The sequence below is a fragment of the Jaculus jaculus genome, chromosome 3 (genome assembly GCF_020740685.1).
Source record: "Jaculus jaculus isolate mJacJac1 chromosome 3, mJacJac1.mat.Y.cur, whole genome shotgun sequence".
In the NCBI taxonomy this organism is placed as follows: domain Eukaryota; kingdom Metazoa; phylum Chordata; class Mammalia; order Rodentia; family Dipodidae; genus Jaculus; species Jaculus jaculus.
This window is the reverse complement of record NC_059104.1, coordinates 2,367,721-2,375,295: the sequence shown is the minus strand read 5'-3', so window position 1 is coordinate 2,375,295 and position 7,575 is coordinate 2,367,721. Positions and strand designations below refer to the sequence as shown.

At 46.9% G+C, this 7,575-nt stretch overlaps 1 pseudogene; it reads right to left on the bottom strand.

Annotated features, from left to right (window-relative positions):
* Positions 1–6,501: 6,501 nt before the first annotated feature.
* On the bottom strand, positions 6,502–7,049 carry LOC101612384 (annotated as a pseudogene).
* Positions 7,050–7,575: the final 526 nt, after the last annotated feature.

Here is a 7,575-nt window from a genome sequence, read left to right as displayed (position 1 = left end):
AAGAGGCCTTACCCCTGGAACCTTTGGGACTTTAAAGGTATTTTCTGCTGTTACCCCAAGGGGCTGGCACTGGAGGTCTTGCTGGGGAGCGTCCTGACAGTAACACCAGGGCCCTGCCCACAGTCGGTTGTCACAGTCCTCCATGTAGGTGGCATCTGTTTAAGTACTGGAGTCTGAAGCCAGCTTCTTTTCCCAAAGTGGTTTTTGGAATGTTTGTTTGTTTGTTTGAGGTAAGGTCTTGCTCTAGGTCAAGCTGACCTGGAATTCACTATGTAGTCTCAGAGTGGCCTCAAACTCTCTGCAATCTTCGTACCTCTGCTTCTTGAGTGCTGGGATTAAAGGTGCGCACCACCATGCCCGGCTGGAACTTTTTTTTTAAAAGCCCATTTATTACTATTTAACATTTTTTTTTTTTTGTTGGTGGTGTTTTTGCTTTTTGAGGTAGGGTCTTGTTCTAGCACAGGCTGGCCTGGAATTCACTACGTAGTCTCAGGGTGACCTCGAACTCACAGCGCTCCTCCTACCTCTGCCTGCTGAGTGCTGGGATTAAAGGCGTTCGCCACCATGTTTGGCTACTTAGTGCTGAGTTCTCTGTAGCCTTTGAATCTCAGTTTTGATGAGGTTTGAGTGCCCACAGGATCTGTCTCTATTTCCCTTGAACTGGTTTTAGGCTAACAGTGGAAACAGTACTGTGTCACCACTTCCTCTGCAGTGACTCCTGGCCCAGGCGGATGTGGTGGAGATGACTCATCCCATAGGCAGTCAGCTTTCTGTTCTTTACTTTTTCATCTTTTCAAAAAAAAAATTGTTATTGACAAATTCCATAATCACAGACAAGAAACCATGATAAGCTTTCCCCCCATTTTCCCCTTCACAACTCCACTCTCCATCATATGCCCTCCTCCTCTCAATCAGTCTTTCTTTTATTTTGATATCACCATCTTTTCCTTCTGTTATAAGGGTCTTATGTTGGTAGTCAGGCTCTGTGAGGTCATGGATATCCGGGCCATTTTGTGTCTGGAAGAGTGCACTGTAGAGTCCAATTCTTCCTTTGGCTTGTATATTCTTTCCACTACCTCTTCCACAATGGACCCTGAGCCTTGGAAGGTGTGATAGAGATATTTCAGTGCTGAGCACTCCTCTATCACTTCTTCTCAGCACCATGATACCTTTGGAGTCATCCAGAGGTCATCCCACCATCTAAAAAGAGAAGTTTCTCTAACCAAAAATGAGAGTAGCATTAATATATGGCTATGAATGATTAAGAAACGTGCATAGTGTATGCATTTAGCCAGACACCAGCAGACATTACACCCCTAGGGCTCATGACTTCCCATCATAGGTTTTCAGTATCAGGCATGTATTCCCTGCCATGAAGTGGGCCTGCAGTCCAATTAAAGAACCACTATTGTACCTATTAGCTCATTTGGCCTGGCTGGCCCAACTTAAGGTTTGCAGTGTCCACTGATGTTTATCTCTACTGGTGATTTCTCTCTCTCCCATGGAGCTGCATGCAGTGTGGCTTTTTCCAGCTTTCTGTCAGCTGTCAGGAGGTTTGCAGCTTGACTCCAGCAGGACTTCTCAGTGACCTTGCAGCCCAAATATGTAGAGTCTTCAGCAATAGGGTCTTACTATCTATTCCTGGTGGGAAACCAAAGGTCTCAGCAATGGCCTGTAATGTTTTGGGGGCATCAGGAACCTCCCTGGCCAACAACTCACTGGAAGGTATCCCATCCCTGGCACTGAATTTTTTTTCTGGTAACAGTCTATGGCTTCTGAATGTGCCATTGTCCAAAAAAGTAGGTTTCCATATGATTTATTCGTACCCTCTTAGATTTTAGTTAGCCCTCCCCTGCCTTTCCTTTATTCAATCTCTTCCCCTGACTTGATACATTGGTGAGTTCTGAATCTCCTCAGTATTCTCCACATTGTGCTCAGTGAGGAGCCTGGACAGATCCCCACTTAGGCTCACACCCTGAGATCTTGCCTTCTTTCCCCTGGTTCCATTCCCATGGCTCCCACTCTGCCATCTTGACCGGAAGTCCCTCATTTAGCTTCTAAAACACTGTTATAGTTGAAACTGACACAAAGCAACAGAGTGAGCATATTATGGTCCTAGCCCTCTGCCCACTCAATATATCAAGAATAGGAGAAATGGAGCCATTTTCTGCAAAGTTTACCTTAAATTCACTGATTTGGGACCTTTGTGTGTCGGCATGTTTTCAGTTGTCACACACCTATAGCTCCACGCTGGCCAGTCTGACCTGGGTGAGAGGTGAGGGTGCGGCTCTGTGGTCAGGTGTGGATATTGGCTTTTGGAAGCCACATAGTATTTCATCTGGCTCCACGTCCACGATTTGAAAAGCTTTCCTCATTGAGCCGAGCGTCCAACAGCGACAGTCTCCCTGGGAGTCACCTTGGAGAGCTATCTTCCAGCACTCTTTCATGCCTTTGGCAATAGGAGCTGCTAGAAACTTCTCGCAAGCCATCTTTCTTCCATTGCTGCTTCGACATCAGATGATATGTTCCCCATGGGCCAGGCACCTCCCACCCCAGCACAGACCGGATGTGCTGAGCGATCCCGGTCCTCCCCGGTGAGTCCTGATTTGCTTTCCTGAACCTTAGCAGTTGGGATCACTTTACTCTGCCCACTTCTGACCACGCTTGCTGCCTGCAGACCCTGTTTTCTTGTTGCACCTCTGATGCAACATTTATGGTGCCTGAGAACTGATGCACCACATTTTAACCTTTCTTGCCCTCTGCATCTTTCCTCCTCTTCCTCCAAAACCCACGTCGCGTATCCGTGAGGCGTGAACCCACCTCCTGCCCCTCCTTAATGGCCAATTCTCCTTTGATGTCAGAGAGAATTTCATCACCTTAAGATTGGTTTAAATTTTTCTCTTTCACATGCGCTATACTGGGGTGGCATTTCAAGACCAGTTCCATGAAAGCCTTTTCAATTCTTCCTGAGTGACACTGGATTTGACCACCAAAACATCATGGTAAGATGCATAGTGGAACATTCTGCAAAGTTCTCCAGGCAATGTCTATGTATTTTAAATATTCATGAAAATTTCCAGTCATCCACATATGCTTAAAATGAGGGATTGTTACTTGAGATGGTGTCTGGAACTCTCCTGAGGGCTGGTCAGTGTAGCAGAGTCATCTCACTCTGGACAAACCTTACCTCAGGAGCCACTGATGAGCATGCCTGCCTCCAAGGGTGTCATGCTCAAGGCCATTCACATTTCCGTGCACTCACAGAGTGCCTCTTGATGCCTCCAGGAAGAGTTTTGCCCAGGAACTTACACACTGAAATGCACTGCCAGGTATGCTGTATCCATTATGATAATCTTCCTTTTTATTCTACTTGAGCAAGTATTAGACAGTTTGAGATTCTAGGTCTGGATTTTATTACTTATTTATTTTTTTAAAATATATTTTATTTCCTTATTTGTCTGAGAGAGAGAAAGAGCCAGAGAGAGAGAGAGGGAGAGAGAGAGAGAGAGAGAACGGACACACCAGGGCCTTTAGCCATTGCAAACGAACTCCAGATGCATGTGCCCCTTTGGGCATCTGGCTTACGTGGGTCCTGGAGAGTTGAATCCGGATCCTTTGGCTTTGCAGGCAAATACCTTAACCACTAAGCCATCTCTCCAGCCCTACTTATTTATTTTTGAAAAAATAATCAAGGGCCCGATTACAAAAAAAAAACTACAGACAAGAGCACCCGCTCTGCCCGTGCTGAAGTCCATGGCGGCAGAACACTCTGACACGTGCGGACACTTCCCACTCTGTTCCTGGCCTCGTGCCCTTTGCCAGGCTCAGCTTGGAATCTGACAAGGACATGAGTTCAAGTTCAGCAGACACAGCCCGTGGGGCTCAGGGAGTTGTTGTCTTTTTCGTGAGTGCTCAGCTCCTCCTGACCACCTCTCTCTCCCAAGCTCTCCCCTTCACTTCCTGAAGCGTACCTGCCACACAGCGTCCCCATCTTACCTGAGTTACACCTGGGGCCGGCCTCCCTTTACCTACACTCAGTGGTGCCTTATTATACATGGTGGAGGTACAGTTTCTCTCTTGGTCTTATTTATAGTTTCAAGAGTCTGCTCTCTATTCTCACTGATATTACCCTTCAAACATTGTCTGTCCTGACTATCTAGTCCATGACCCGAGTCACAATTTTAAATAGAACTTCTCAAGAAAATGAGAAAACATCGGCCACCTGTCTGACTCTAACGTTGTCTCTGACTTGCTTGCGTGCAGCAGTGGGTATTTTTAACATAAGGAGCTCTTCTCTTGCTTCCTTTTCTTCCCAGAGTGGATGAGGTCTCCATAACACTCTCCCACAGTCACCCAGGCTGTGGGGCTGTTTCAGTTCCATGAATTCCTGTTGCAGTAAATAGTACCCTGCTGGCCCCCAAATTCTGTATTTTCATTTCCGGGTGGTGATGGGGAGAGAACAGTACTGTAAACTAGCCAGAAAACGCAGAGTTTGCTGGAGGCCCCGGGCCATGAGCCACTATGTGGGTTGGCCTCCCCGTCCATCTCTTACCATGAAGAAAGAGAAGAGTCCTTGGGCATCCTAGGGAAGGGTGTGCCCTGCGGGAGCTGAAGGTGGGAGCACAGTGCCCTGGGGTGCCCTCTGCTCTTGATCTTGGGTGGTGGGACTGTGAATGCCCTCTCAGGAGCAGTGGTATCCAAAGACCTCCCATGTTCCTGGTGCTGAACAGGGTATCTGCACACAGGGCGATTCCCATCATTCTCCCCGCAGGTTGTGGCCTGGGGCAGAGTGTGGCTAATTCAGCAAGAGCCATCATCAAGCCCTGAAAAGAGAGGCCCAGTGGCTTGGGGAAGTCAGGAAGTGCTCACAAGCCTGCATCTCGGAGTCCCCAGCTTTTAAACATCAGTAGGGGGCTTCAGGAAGGGATGCCAGCGTGAGGACGGTGTGGCCAGTGGAGAACCAGCCTGGCTCATGGCTTGCAGTCCCAAGTAGGGCATACAAAGGCTGGCCTGCAGGGAGTGGTGGGAGATGAGTCTGGAAAGGGTCCAAACCTTGTTAGAAACAGAAGTCGCAGGTGAGTTCAGCTGTCCTGTGGATGAAGGCAGCCAAAATCCGGAGTGTCTGCATGCTAACTCGAAGTCCATCACGGGAGCTGTGCCTGCTGGAGGCAGTCTGTCCCTGCGACCCAGGCAGGAAGGGCTTCCTCCAAGGCTGTGGGGATAGATGGAGTCAACTGGGTTTAGCAGGTGTTTTTTGTTTTTTTAATTTTTTTTTTACTGTAAAACTTACTTTTTATTGAAAAGTCATCTTTCACTCATGCTAGCTGTTTTCTGTTTTGCCACACATTAATGTTAAAGATTAAATTACTGTTTACATGCAAGTAGTGTGTTTTCCCCATGTGGGAACACTGATTATAAAAAGGATGACATACCACATGAATTAAGTGATTTTTTTTAAATTGAAACCTAACAAATTGTCTAGTTACATTTCCCCACAAAACTACAGACTGGGTAATAACTAAGTCTCTAGGCAACATATTCAAAGCTATGATTAAAAATTAAAAAAAATCCACCCCCCCAAAATAATAAGGACAGAAAAACCAAACCCCAGTCCTCAGGTTCAGTGAAGAGAACCCAGCTACACACGAGCTAACCAAGAGCAGTGTTCTGCTTGGTTTGGGAGGCTGGAGACTAACAACTCCAGTCGGAGCATTAACTTCAAGTTGTCTGCTTCTAGTTTCCAAGTCTTGAATAAAGATCCTAGTTTTGGGCTGGAGAGATGGCTTAGCGGTTAAGCGCTTGCCTGTGAAGCCTAAGGATCCCAGTTTGAGGCTCGGTTCCCCAGGTCCCACGTTAGCCAGATGCACAAGGGGGCACACGCGTCTGGAGTTCGTTTGCAGAGGCTGGAAGCCCTGGTGCACCCATTCTCTCTCTCTCCCTCTATCTGTCTTTCTCTCTGTGTCTGTCGTTCTCAAAAAAAAAAAAAAAAAAAAAGATCCTAGTTTTGCCGGGCGTGGTGGCGCACACCTTTAATCCCAGCACTTGGGAGGCAGAGGTAGGAGGATCCTGTGAGTTCGAGGCCACCCTGAGACTACATAGTGAATTCCAGGTCAGCCTGAGCTAGGGAGAACCTACCTCGAAAACAAAAACAAACAAACAAAAAAAGATCCTAGTTTTTCTATTACAAAACCCCTCTCATAGGTTGTTTTATTTACAATGGCAACTCTGAAAAGTTCACTGAAGTTAACTGGACAATAAACCAGGCAGAAATCGCTTTACAGAAGACAGAAAAAGCCCAAGATGCCACTCTCCAGAGAACCCATAGCTCAGTTTTGTTGAGAGTAAAGAAAGACAACTTTCGCTCACACTTGGAGGAACTCCGCCTTTAACTTGGAATCTGTACTCAGACTCCACATGCAAGGAGGACACTATTATGCTAATACAATTGATTTGCTGCTGCATTTCTGTACTGTTTGTCTAATATTAACATCATAAGCAGAGCAGTGCAGCTAGTATTTGGAACAATCCTTATAGTGTTACAGTGTCAGGCACAACCTTTTATTTCTTTTCGCACCACTGGTTCTCTTTGCGCACCTGGGCCTCTTCCTCTTCGGTAAAGTCATTTTTGATATTGAAGGTCTTGCGGATCTCCTCAGGAGTCTTCCCCTTAATCATATTGGCAACAGTCTTGCATGTAATGTCCAGCAAACCTTTGATGTCTAAGTAGTTTGCAGCCAGAATAAGTTCAAAAAGTGTTCCATGGTCAACTTTCAGGAATTCTTGGTCCCACACAGGGATGTCATCCGTCCGCTTCTTTTTGTTCTCGTCATCCTCAGGAGGAGGAGGGTCGTCCTTATGGTGGGTGCACCACTGATGACCTTTCTTAGTACTGCTGCATTAACATTTGGTAGGGGAACTGGGTCATCATCTCCTTCATCATCCATTCCCAAATCTTCCATCATGGTTTTGATGGTCACAGACTGCTTGGCAATTTCTACATCAACTTTAAATCTCTCTCCATCAGAACTTTGCAACTTAATTGAAGGCATGGCATTGGGGTCAGCACCGCGGGCCAGAGGCTGACGGGACAGCAAGGCGTCCGCACACGGGAGAAAAAGACGGACAGCAAGGCCACATGCTGGTCCATGACCCGAGTCACAACTTTAAATATTTATTTTTTATTTATTTATTTGAGAGTGACAGACACAGAGAGAAATACAGATAGAGGGAGAGAGAGAGAATGGGCGCGCCAGGGCTTCCAGCCTCTGCAAACGAACTCCAGACGCGTGCGCCCCCTTGTGCATCTGGCTAACGTGGGACCTGGGGAACCGAGCCTCGAACCGGGGTCCTTAGGCTTCACAGGCAAGCGCTTAACCGCTAAGCCATCTCTCCAGCCCCCGAGTCACAATTTTAAATAGAACTTCTCAAGGAAACGAGAAAACATCAGCCGCCTGTCTGACTATAACGTTGTCTCTGACTTGCTTGTGTGCAGCAGTGGGTATTTTTAACATAAAGAGCTCTTCTCTTGCTTCCTTTTCTTCCCAGAGTGTATGAGGTCTCTTTTTCTGTCTTCTG